We start from the raw sequence: 13209 nt of genomic DNA, 5'->3' as shown, positions 1-13209 counted from the left end.
AGATTGACAACAATACTGAAAAAAAAAAAAAAAAAAACGAAAGAAGATGAAGGGTTAGTAAAAGGAAACATAATAGAAGTAATTAGATTATTCATTATGTAAATATATACTTGACTTTAACTAGACAATATATTTAAAATAGGAAATACACTTAAAATTAGAATTCAATTTTTAATTGTATATATATAATTGAGTTGAAGTAGAAAAGATATTTAAAATATTAAAGACACTTAAAAATAGTTTAGAGTTTTAATTGTAAATATAAAATTGACTTAAAGTATGAAAGATATTAGGAAAGATACTTGAAAAATATTTTAGAGTTTTAATTTTTACACCTTTTGGAGGGAATTAAAAATTAAAATTGCCGCCTCCTTATAAATTGCCTCCAAAAATTTTCCCAGTCCAACAATTTCATCTTTTACAAAACACTAAGAACAGATATAAGAACAATTAGACATTGAGCTTACCTGAATCTAACTCAACCCAGGTCTAAACCCAATTAGACATTGGGCTTACTGTGATGAAGCACTACCACCGCACTCATCGGGGAGCGAGACCCTCGAATGAGTCACCGTAGGCAGACAATTTGTCAAGATTAAAAGAAGTATATGTCATATCTAACACAAATTATATTGTTTGGCCCTTCATAATTTTTATAGATTTTTACATGCCTCCTCAAAATAAAAGAAAATAAGATGTTCATTGAGTTAACCAAACTCATGATTAAATTATTTGAATAAGTAAATATTAATTAATAAAACTAGATGAGCTTGTTATTCATTTTTTAATAATAACTACTTAGCATTGGGCTAACAACAAAATTCAATGCATATATAGCAAATAAAATAAAAAGACATCTCCACTTACGTAACAAACAAAATATAAATAACCATAATTTTATTTTGTTACGATTGTATACTCTCTTTTCACGTTTGCATTATGGAATTTTTTTTTTTTTCACTTAGTTTATATGTGCTCATTGTATTTGATTGATTTAACGACCCAAACTTTTCAATTTAGCTTTTTTCAACTTTTTATATCTAGTTAATTAATCAACTACTTATGCTTATTAAAATAAACAAAAATGTCTATCTTTAATATATAAAATATATATTACTATTTGTCATAACTATAAATATTGTAATTGATTTTTTGATATAATTTCAAGCTAATACATATTCATCATGTACATGCATATATATTCTCACTCAACCCATAAAATTAGAAGTTTAAATCAATTACTCAACTGAAGTTCTTGTTGCAATACACGTTAAATTAAGTAGAGTATTAACTAAACCACATATCAAACACCCATCTCAAGGGTAGCTAGAATCACATAATTTATCCTAATCTTCTAATTTCATATGATCATATACTATGTATATATTATTACATGACAATCCAAAAGAATGTAAGTGTTCCAAAGTGGACGAGACAACTGCCTGTATGGTCTAAATTTAATGAAATAAATTTAGAAAAAAAAAAATGACCAAAGGTTTTAAAAACCCATTTAAAAAAATAATAATCATAAGTAAACTATGGGATTCAACACCAAATCTTCCTCTCAACCTCTCATGCAAACCTGCTCACTTCTTTTTTCTTTCTTACTAATTGTATATATTTGTTTTGTTTGATATATCTATCTATAAATACAAACTCACAGCAAAGTGTGAGAGAAACAATTGCGTTTTAGGCTGTTCAAGTTGTTGTTTACACACTTAACTCACTAGGAGAAGAAGTAAGGAAAGATTCCCTCCCTACTAGACTTGTCTAAAAGACGAAAAGATGGATGAGTCACTCTCTCCATCCGACTAAGCTTAGCCTTTACCTAGGCACCTTGCCTTCGTTCCTTGCTTTGGTGCTAGGTATATAAAGTAGTAGACCCCGGATCCTTTTAGCTTTCCCTTTCTTTTTGTTTTTCTCTCTTCTTTATGAAATAAACAAACCCCAAAACAATTTTCTGTTTTCAAACTTCTCTCTCACAAGTGAAATGGCTATATCTGCTGCCATGGATTCTGAATCTTCTTAGTCCTTGTGGTTTTTATTTTTATTCTTTCAGATTTGGTTTTCCCTATTCAATTTTATAAAGAAAAGAAGAGACCAAAGATAGCTCGCTTCACTCAATTCAATTTTTCCCTTTTTCTTTGTAACACCAAAGAAAATTAGGTGAATCAAAGGAGAGTTCATAAGGACATTTCCTTTATTCCCTTTTCACCCAATTCAATTTTTTCCCTTTTTTGCCCAAATTCTAACCTTGACATTAGTTACAAAGTCATGACAAAAAAAATAGGAGAATCAAAGGAGAGTTCATAACGAAATCGAGAAAAGAAGCAAAGGAGTAAAAGAAGAGCAAGAAGGTGATATTGAAGAAAACCAAAAAAACAGCTCCAGATCTTGAATTTCGGGTTCTTTCGGATAGAAACCAGTAAGTTCTTTATCTTCTTATTCTAGCTGATCTAGGTTGTTTGATTTTTAATTATGGATTATGTTACTTTTACTTTTATTTTGATTTTAATTTGTTTTAGATGGCTATATCAAACAAGAAATTTTGTCCTCTGCATTTATTAAATTTTACAAAATGTAACAGCATTTGCAATTAAGATCACCCATATCTTTGATGTGTTCTCAACCAAATTTGCTAGAAGTTGAAAGATATGAATCTTATGATTCAGAAAAAAAAATTAAACTAAAAAACATTATTGTTTGTTGAAGGACATTATTTTTATTATCCTTACATCTTGGCATGTTTTACATCTTATGGTGCTGAAATATATTGATTTTTATGTATAAGGCATTTGTGGTGATGTGTTAGTGAATTATGCTTAAAACCAGAAATTTCCAGCATCTTTACTTTTGGATGTTTTGGATAGTTTACAGGTTTTTGATCGACTTAGAGTTTCAGTTTGAATTCGGGCCTTCTATAAAGTTAAAGTACACATCTCAAGCTTTTCAAAAAGATTTTGTTCGTCAAATTTTGAGTTCATTTGGGCCTCCAAATGTTGGTGCAAAGTCAGAGCTGAAAACTACAATCGAATCGTAATTCTCCTTTGTTGTTGATGCTTGGCCTTCAGTTTGCTCTAGTTTGGGTTATGTGTTGTCTGTAACACCCACATCGAGGTACGTAGCTTTATTCATGCCCTAATACCCTTAGTTGAATTTTGTTAAAGTTATCTTGAACAAGTGTGAAGAATATTCTTTAAAATGTTATTAGGCGTAAAATGGTCATTTCACTCATATTTAGATGAAAGAGTGAGGAGTGAAAAGAAATAGAATAACATGGAGAAGATAATAAAAATGAGGGCATTCTTGTAATTGACTAAGGGACATAGATGGAATTTTTAGAAAGTGTAAGGGTAAAATGGGAAACTATATATATATATATATTATTATGTAATAAGAGTTCAAGAGGAGAAACCCTAACCACTCTACCCCTCCATTCATGCCATTTCTCTACCCAAATTCTCTCAAATTTCTTCACTAAATTTTCAAGGAAATTCATAGGATTTTGGCTAGATTTTGATAGATTTTCAATCCTAAGCATCCAAAGGTAAGATTCTTGCACCAAGAAGTGAGATTAAATTTTAAAGTTTTGAATTCTTATGGTTGTATATGCTTAGGGTTTAAGAGGAAAGGGAATTCTACCAAAGAGAGATTATAGTGTTGGAGTTGCTTAAATTCAAGGTAAGTAAATCCAACTTTAGCCTTGATTTAATCACAAGTTGTGTAGAGAAATTTATTTTATGTTGTATGTGTGTTTGGATGATGAGAAATTATGGATTGAAAATTGAGGTTGTTTGATATGTGAATTTCATGACCATGAGAAGTAATTTATTAGTATATGATGGGAAGTGAATTAGTAGTATGTGATGAAAATTGATTCATTAGTATGTGTAAAGAATTGATTTATTAGTATGGGATGAGAATTGATTTACTAATATGTGATGAGAATTGATGTATTTGTATATATTGAGTTGATGGAATTTTGGATGAAAAATGAAAGTATGGATGTGGAAAGGTGGAGGATAAATTTCAGCTAGGTTGATGGTTGGCTTTAGGGAGTTCTTACTCCTATTCTGGTGGCTTGAGAAAGATGTGGAAGTGTAGCCAACTTAGTATTTGCATGTGCATATGAATTGTTTGATGAAAATTCTAAGAGAAAACATGTTACCATGGTTGCCCTGTCAAATATGTGGCCTTCTGAGTGATTTTTGAGCATCTTACATATCGAACTGGGTTGAGACCTAAACATAAAAGTTGTAGCCCTTTCTCTAAGCTTTAAAATCAGACCAAGGTCATAGCAATCTGATGTGTATAACTCGAGATATGCCTTCTTGAATATGACCTGTGCAGTAAGACTACCTCAAGAATGCTTCCAATTTATTAGTTTATTTTTAGTCTAATAATCTATGATTGATTTCAAGTATGGAAATATTGTTGGTAGAGAATACTAGTTCCCTAATGATGTCTTTATATGTCATAATGCATTCTCACATTCTCACATTTGCATTTATAAAGAATAGCAAAGAATGCGCATATTTTCATGCACATACACATGTATGAGAACATTATAGAATAAAGAGAAAGAAAAAAAAAGAAAAGAAAAGAAATAAATTGTAGAATCATCCTCTAAAGAATATAATTAAGGAAGTTCAAATCTGAAATTTTATTTAAAGAAATGTAAAAAGATAAGAGAAGAGAAAGTTGTTGCAATGGGGAACCCGTGAGTGACTGAGAAGAAGAATAGCCCACATGCACGCCGCCTTTAGTGAGCAGCCTCAGAATAAGAAAGAAGAATTTGTACAGTCCGTTAGAAGTGCATGTAGATGAGGACTGTACCCACTCACACGGCCATGGTTCCATGCCTCAACCGAGTCCGATCAGCAAACAAGAATAGAGAAGAAAAGAAAGAATAGAATAGAAAAGAAAAGAAAAGAAAGAAAAGAATAGAAAAATAAAAGAAAGAAAGAATAGAAAAGCAAGAAAAACAGAAAAGAATAGAAAAAGAAAAGAAAGAAAGAATAGAAAAGCAAGAAAAACAAAAAAGAAAGAAGAGAAACAGAAAAAGAAAGATATGCAGAAAATAGAAAAACGAAAACGAAAACGAAAATGCAATGCATAGAAAAATTTTATGCATTTGTACATATGCATCATGCCATTTCTACTATCTCGAGTTAGTTTCCCTATTTGTGCCTACATATTGGTAAGTGAGAAACTAAAATTTTATAAAGAGCAGAGAAGAATTGAGAAGTTTGGTGTAAGGAAAGAAAATCCAGGATCTGAGTAACAGAGAAAGAATAGAAGTATTGTGGGTTTACTTACTGAGAAATTAGTGCTCACCCATTATTTTCAATGTTTTCATAGGTAGTAAATCAGATTGCGGTCGCTTGGAACATCAAGAAGCGGAAGGGTTTGGCAACACTGTCGAGTTGATGTTTTGTGAATTTATTACATTATGTAAAGATTTGTATATAAAGAAAAACTAGACATGGGCCCATTATTTCATACTCATCTACATATATATATATGTTTTTTTTTTTCTTATATTACTATTTATTTAACGAGTATACTAGCTAGAGAGAGAGAAAGCATTACACTGTCCCACAAAGGTGCTTATTTGGTTTTTGTTGGGTGTTGTTTTTATGCTGATGGAGGTTTGGTTTCCCTAGCTTATGTTTGTGCATTCTTTTTGGAGGAATAGCCCAAAGGGCTGCTCTACTAGTTGGTTAGTGCAGATTCTAAGTTTTTGTTTGATCTAGCGTTGGGCTTCTGTCCTCTTTTGGTTAGGTGCTTGGCCTATATTGCCTATGCTGGTTTGGTAGATCTTTTTATCAGTTCAGTAGGTTGCTTGTTTGGACTCTTCAGTGCTGCTACTTTGCTCTACTTGTGGTCAGGTTTTTTGTTGGCGGGATTGCCTTTTTCTCAGCTGAAGAGTTCTTTTTGCACAATTGTTTCTTGGTTGCTTTGAGTTTGCATAGATTTTCATTTAGGTTATAGGCGCCTCCAACATGAGTCCTTTTTTTTCCTAGACTTTATGCTTGTGCTTTTTTTGTGGATAGGTATTTTGCAGTTGTGGAGCTAGGCTTTTTAGTTAGGGTTGCACTGTTATACTGGTTTATTGCTTTTGTGGTGCTATGTTTTTTTGGGTATTTTTGGTGGCTGTTGTTTTTGTCAATGTTTTATAACCCAGCCCAACCGGTTTAACCGGGACCCGAAAGCTTCAACGGGCCGGGTTTATATTTTTTCTATTCACCCAAAACCCTAGGATTTGGGAGGATGATCAACTAACAATTGATGGCCAGGATGTTGGGGATTTTGAAGATAAAGTGCTGGTGAATGCAATGGTGGTGATGGAGTCGATTTTCCATGAGTAAATCGACCAGAAATCGAATAAAACTGGCAGCAGCAACAACCGGCTTTTGCCGGCGATAGGCGAGGCTAACGAGGGTGGGGCGAGGTGGGTTTTGATCGGGAGGAAGAGCGGAGTAATTACTGAGTGATGGGGAGGGTTGTTGACATCGGCGTTGATGAGATTTGGCTTGGAATGCTGACGCCGGTGTTGGTGAGATCTGGCCGAAATCGAATCTATTTCGACCAGATCTTGGGTATATTTTAAGGGGAATGGGCTCAAGGGACAATTGGGGTTGCATCTGAGGTGTCGCCACCACCAACCAGTCGTTGACTGATTTGTATTTGGGGTGTGTTTGCTAAATTTTAAACCTATAGGGACTTAAATGTAATTTTTAGGGGTGTATTTGCTAAATTTTAAAAGTTTTTGTCAAACGGTCAACCCAGAACCCGGCAAAGTCACCCCTAGTTGGGTTTTAAAACATTGGTTTTTGTACAGCTGGCGTAGTTGTTCTCTTTTCCAAAAGTCTTGCATTTTTTTGCTGCTAGTCTTTTTGTATAAATCTTTTTTTAGGCTAGTTAGTGGTTGTTATGGATTGTAAATCCATGCCTTTCCACTTGTTTTGTTTTTCTTTGTTGCTCTTCACTCAGGAGTCCTTTTTTAGGGACTCATTATTTCATTCTTTATATATTACCTTTACCCAAAAAAAATATAGATCAACACTTGCATAATTGCATTGATTGAAGAAACCCTCTTGTCTTTAATTTTGGAATATACCATGGCTGAATCAATTTATTTTTGTAATTTCATCTTTGATGTGAACGTGTAAAATAGACATTAATATTTAACATGTGATCCAAATATTATGTCTATAGCTTTAAAGTCGAAAATGTAAATATATGTATTCAATTTGAATTTGATTTGTATTCTTTTATCATGTAAGTCGAAAATGATACATAATATTTACATTTATAAAATTATTAATGATTTTGTATTTTTTTTACAATTTTTTGGCCTTTTTGAGATTTTAAAAATAAAAAATAAAAATAAAAGTAATAATTTAACAACAGATTAGGAACTAAAATTTGGGGTTGTAACGGATTGAAATTTGTTGCTACGATTTTACAAACATTTTTTTTTTTTTTTTTTGCATTGCTAATTTGTTGGTAATTTGTTTTAGAATAGATTTCTTTGATCTAGTTAGATATAATATAGCAAAACTTGACTCGGCCTTGATCACCCCACAATCCAGATCAAACTTCCTAGCTCTTGACCCAATCCTAAACATTAATGAGTTTTTTTTAGTGACATATATGCTAAAATTATTAATGAGTTTTTTTTTTTTTTTTTTTTAATGAAATATATGTTATTGCTAAAAACTTGGGAGGAATGACAAATAGTTATATGCATATTAATTATGTTTTTTTAGCAAATTTTTGTCACAAAATATCACTTTTAATTGGACTCAAATATTTTGTCACTAATACCTTGATTTTGACATATATAAATGATGATTTTTTTTTTTTTTTTTTTTTTGTAATGATAAATAAGTCTTTTGTAACAAATTAGTTTGTAATTATAGCATGTATTACTAAACGTAGTGACTAAAGTTTTTGATGAAAAATATGTTTATCACGATAAACAATTCATATCGACGCTTAAATTTTTACTCAAACATTTTGTCATTAATACCTCTATTTCAACATATATTATGGCAATTTTTTTTAACAATAAATAAATTCTTTTGTGACAAAATAATTTGTAGTTATAGCATGTGTAACTAAATATAGTGACTAAAATGTTTTATGACAAAATATGTTTGTCACAATAAACAATTTATTTAGGTGCCAAAATTTTTCACCAAAAATTTGTGACGAAATATTATGATAAAAATGTTTTTCTTCACTAAATTTATTATGGGTTTCTTTATTGCGATAAAATATTATGACAATATTTTTTTTAGTCATTATATATTCTCTTTGTCATATTTAATGTGATATTTCTTTATTTTGTCACAGTAACTATATTACTCAAGACAAAATAACATTTGACAAAATTAATTTTGTCACAATATAATATACTTTTTGTAATTAATAAAAATTAACATAAATAAATCAGCACATAATCAAAAGATTGGGCTACATCTTAGCCCTAGAAAATAAAGTTAGTTCATAGCAATTATGAAAGAAACAATCATCTTTATTAAAACAAAAATCATGAGTTTAAGGAAGAACAAAGAAAAACTTCTCTGAGCCAAAAATTCTGCCATGTTTCCTCTCTATAGGTTTTTCTTCTCTTATTCTCTCCAAAGAATTCCCCTCAAATAATGCTAAAAGACTTCTCTTTATATTCCCCAAGGGTTATGGTTTTGTTTTTCTTAATTCTATTTAGTTTAGGACTCTTAAACCCTATTTTCCTAATAAAAAATAGAAGAAAGATTTCCAGTTGTCATGACTGTGCCCTGGCACTGTGTTACAACATGGTTGATTCTGGACTAAGTGTGTTGCAGATGGGCAATGCATATGCGATTCCACTGAGGACACCATCTAAAATGTGAAATTCTGATATCTCGCCTTCCAACACTTGTTGACTTATTTTTAGACACCACTCGTCGACAATTTACTTTTCTTTAATCTCTTCCAGTAAAGTAGGCTGAATTTCCAACTTGGCAATCCTTCCTGGTATCACCTCAATCTGTTTCTTGCACAATTCTTTCAATAATTCATTCTACATTGTGAGTCGGGACAAAGAGGCTTTTCTACTCAAGGCATCAGCTACTACATTAGCTTTTGTAGGCTGATACTTAATCTCACAATCATAATCCTTTACCAGCTCTAACCATCTCCTCTGCCTCATATTCAACTCTCTTTTGGTGAAGAAGTACTTCAAGCTCTTATGATCCGTATAAATGTTACTCTTTGCTCCATATAAGTAATGCCTCCATATTTTTAATGCAAAAACTATAGCAGCCAACTATAAATCATGCATAAGTTATCTCGTCTCATACTCTTTTAAATGTCAAGAAGCATAGGCTATTACTCTATCCAAAGGCATCAATACTGCACCAAGTTCTTGAAATGAGGCATATGTATAAATATCATAATCTACTCTCTCTTGTGGTAACACAACAATAGCAGCTATAATTAATCTTCTTTTTAACTCTTGAAAACTTTCTTCACAGGCATCCGTCCATATGAAAGGAGTTCTCTATTTGGTGAGAGCTATAAGCTGTTTAGCCAACTGAGCAAACCCTGCTACAAACCGCCTATAGTAACCTGCTAGCCCGAAGAAGCTTCTAACTTCCTTTACTGTCTTCAGCTTTTGCCATTCCAGAATTGCCTTTACCTTACTTGGATCCACTGATATACCCTTATTTGAGATGGTATGGCCCAGGAAGATAACTTGATCTAGCCAAAACTTACACTTAGAAAATTTGGCAAATAACTTCTTATCTCACAATCGATGTAGCACAAATCTTAGGTGTTCTTCATGCTCATCTTCTGTCTTAGAATAAACCAAGATATCATCAATAAACACCACTATGAATCAGTCAAGACAATCTTGAAACACCTGGTTCATTAAGTCCATAAAGATTTCTGGGGCATTGGTTAACCCAAAAGGCATCACCACAAACTCATAATGCCCATATATGGTCCAAAATGCAATCTTGGCAATATCTTGCTTTGCCACTCTTACTTGATGATAACCCGACCTCAAATCAATCTTTGAAAACACTGCTGCTCCTTTCAATTGATCAAATAAGTCATTTATGCAAGGTAACGGGTACTTATTCTTCTTTGTCACTTTATTCAACTCTCTGTAATCTATACACATCCGTAGGGATCCATCTTTCTTCTTCACAAATAAAATTGAAGCACCCCAAGGAGAATGGCTAGGTCAAATAAAACCCTTGTCTAAGAGTTCCTAAAGCTGCTTTTTCAATTCTTGATGCTTGGCTGGGGCCATCCGGTAAAGGGCTTTAGAAATTGGTGCTATCCCTGGTGCTAGTTCAATGTTGAATTCTACTTCTCTTTTCGGAGGTAAACCAAACAAATCTTCCGAAAATACATCTAAAAACTCCCGGACAACTGGCGCATTCTGAATCTCTGGTTGTGGGACATCCCTACTGTGTAGTACATGAGCAATGTACCCCGAGCACCCTTTTCTTAGCATCTTTCTGGTCTTTACACTGCTAATTAACATACTAAGATGGTGACCCTTGCCAAGATTAAACTTATCACCATCATCAAGATTAAATCTTGCTTTTTTCTTCCGACAATCAATCTCTACTCCAAATCTCCCTAGGAAATCTATGCCCAAAATAAGATCAAAATTGGGCATATCAAACACTATCAAATCCATTGGAAACTCCTTTCCATGGATCACTACGGACTCCCCTGGAAGCATCTCTTGAGTTACCACATTAACACCATCTAGTAACTCTATCTTAATAGGTTATCCCATTATAATAGGTTTCAAACCTAATCTCTCTAAAATCCCGTGTGATAAATGAATGTGTGGCTCCAGAATCAATTAATGCATAATGAGAAACTGAATGAAATAATAACTGATCGGTAGTTGCAGATGGGCTAGCCTCGGCTTCACTTTGTGCTATTATAAACACCCAAGCATTGGTACCTCTGGATGTCTATGCTGCGAGTGCAAGAAGGGCTTTGTAGTCTTTCATCATGTGTCCCGGCAGTCAACACCTATAACATACATTCCAGCCCAACTCTCTTAGGCACTCCTCTGGATGATTTCTCCTAGACTTCTGACATGTGGAAAAGTTAGTAGTCCTCGGCCGCTTATTCTGCCAATCCTTTATATTCTGCTTGGGCTGAAATCTTTTCTTATTTCTCCCTTCTCTATTTCTGGGGACATCAATTCTATCTCTCTATGGAGCAAGAGGTGGGACACAAGGTGTTACTGCTGATGAGTGGTTGAAGTTAACTTATTCATGAATATTTAAGCCCGTAAGGCCCGTTCCAAAGCTTCACTATAAGTTTGGGGAAGGGGCGGGGGGGAGGGGGGGCGCTGGGCACCTGCCATCACATCTCGAGCTATTTCTGGTTTCAGCCCATGCACAAACTTATCCCTCCTCAATTCTGGTGTGCTCACTACACCGGGTGCGAACCTCACCAAGGAATTAAATCTCACTAAATATTCCTTCACTGAATTGGACCCCTACTGCAAGCTAATAAATTCTTAGGTCTTTTCATGAACCCTGTCAACCATTTAGTATTCTACCTCAAATAGTCGTCTAAAATTTCCCCAGGTCATAGTGGCTATCTCATGCACATCCTCCATCAACTCCACCAAATTTGGGCATCACCCCGAAACAGAAAACTAGCATACCGGATCTTCTCCTAGTCTGTCATGGGAAACAGTTCCATCATACGCTCCATGGACCTAATCCACTGTTCTGCTACTATTGGGTCCGTCATACCTCTGAATTCTGACAGCTGATGCTAATTGGGTAATCCATATATAGGCTCAAGACGGCTCGGTCCTACAGGGGGTATCGGCCTCTCTCTCTCCTCATTGGTGGTCGATACAATAACTGGTGTCTCAATTCTCTTTGATATCGGTCTCCCCTGACTCTCTGCCACAACCTGCTGTACAATACTACGAATCCTTGATTCATCGAGGATAGGGGGAGTAGGTCTTGACGGGTTGGACGGTTCACCTGCACTTACTACATTCTTTTTACCTGATCGGGTCATACATCTCATCTAAAACACGTAGCACCAACACTATTAGTCAACTAAGTTAACTTATCTACTATAAGTAAGGAAAGAAATATCTTACAATGGTCAGCTACAGTATGTCAATGCAGCGGGAGAGGCACACTGTCACATCCCAAACCATGCTCTGATACCAAAAATGTAATACATTCTCTCTCTAGTTAGTATACTCGTAATATAATAGTAAAACCCACTAAAAATAATATATAAGAAAATATATATGTAGATGAGTATAAAATAATGGGCCCATATCTAATTTTTCTTTATATACAAAGCTTTACATAATGTAATAAAGTCACAAAACATCAACTCGACAGTGTTGCCAAACCCTTCCGCTTCTTGACGTTCCAAGCGACCACAATCTCATCTACTACCTACAAAAACATTGAAAACAATGGGGTGAGCACTAATTGCTCAGTAAGTGAACTCTTCTCTTTCCATTGCTTATATTATGAATTTCTTTCCTTACATCACACTTCTCTATTCTTCTCTGTTCTTTCTCAATTTCTAATTTCTCACTACTCATGATAGTAGGCATGGTATCATGCATAGGTATGATGCAAATGCACAAATGCTGAAAACGATTCTAGTTTCTCACTTACCGATATGTAGGTACAAATAGGAAAACTAACTCGAGATAGTAGAAATGGCATGATGCATATGCACAGATGCATAAACTTTTTCTATGCAACGCATTTTCTTTTCTGTTTTTCTATTTTCTTATTCTGTTTTTTGTTTCTTTTCTCTGTATTTCTTTCTATGCTTCCTTTTTTTTCTATTCTTTCTTTCTTTCTATTCTTTTCTTTCTTTTCTATTCTTTCTTTCTTTCTTTCTATTCTTTTATTTCTTTTCTATTCTTTCTTTCTTTCTTGCCGATCAGACTCGGTTGAGGCATGGATTCGAAACCCTGGCCGTGTGAGTGCATTCTCTAATTCTGGGTACAGTCCTCATCCACATGCACTTCTAATGGACTGTACAATTCTTCTTTCTGATTCTGAGGCCGCTCACTAAAGGCGGCGTGCATGCGGGGCTAGGTCACTCATGGGTTCCTCATCGCAACAACCTTCTCTTCTCTTATCTTTTTACACTTCTTTAAATAAAATTTCAGTTTTGAATTAT

Source organism: Pistacia vera, unplaced genomic scaffold (assembly GCF_008641045.1).
Source record: "Pistacia vera cultivar Batoury unplaced genomic scaffold, PisVer_v2 Contig114, whole genome shotgun sequence".
Lineage (NCBI taxonomy): Eukaryota > Viridiplantae > Streptophyta > Magnoliopsida > Sapindales > Anacardiaceae > Pistacia > Pistacia vera.
The sequence above is the reverse complement of the archived record's forward strand: the minus strand, read 5'-3'. Positions refer to the sequence as shown.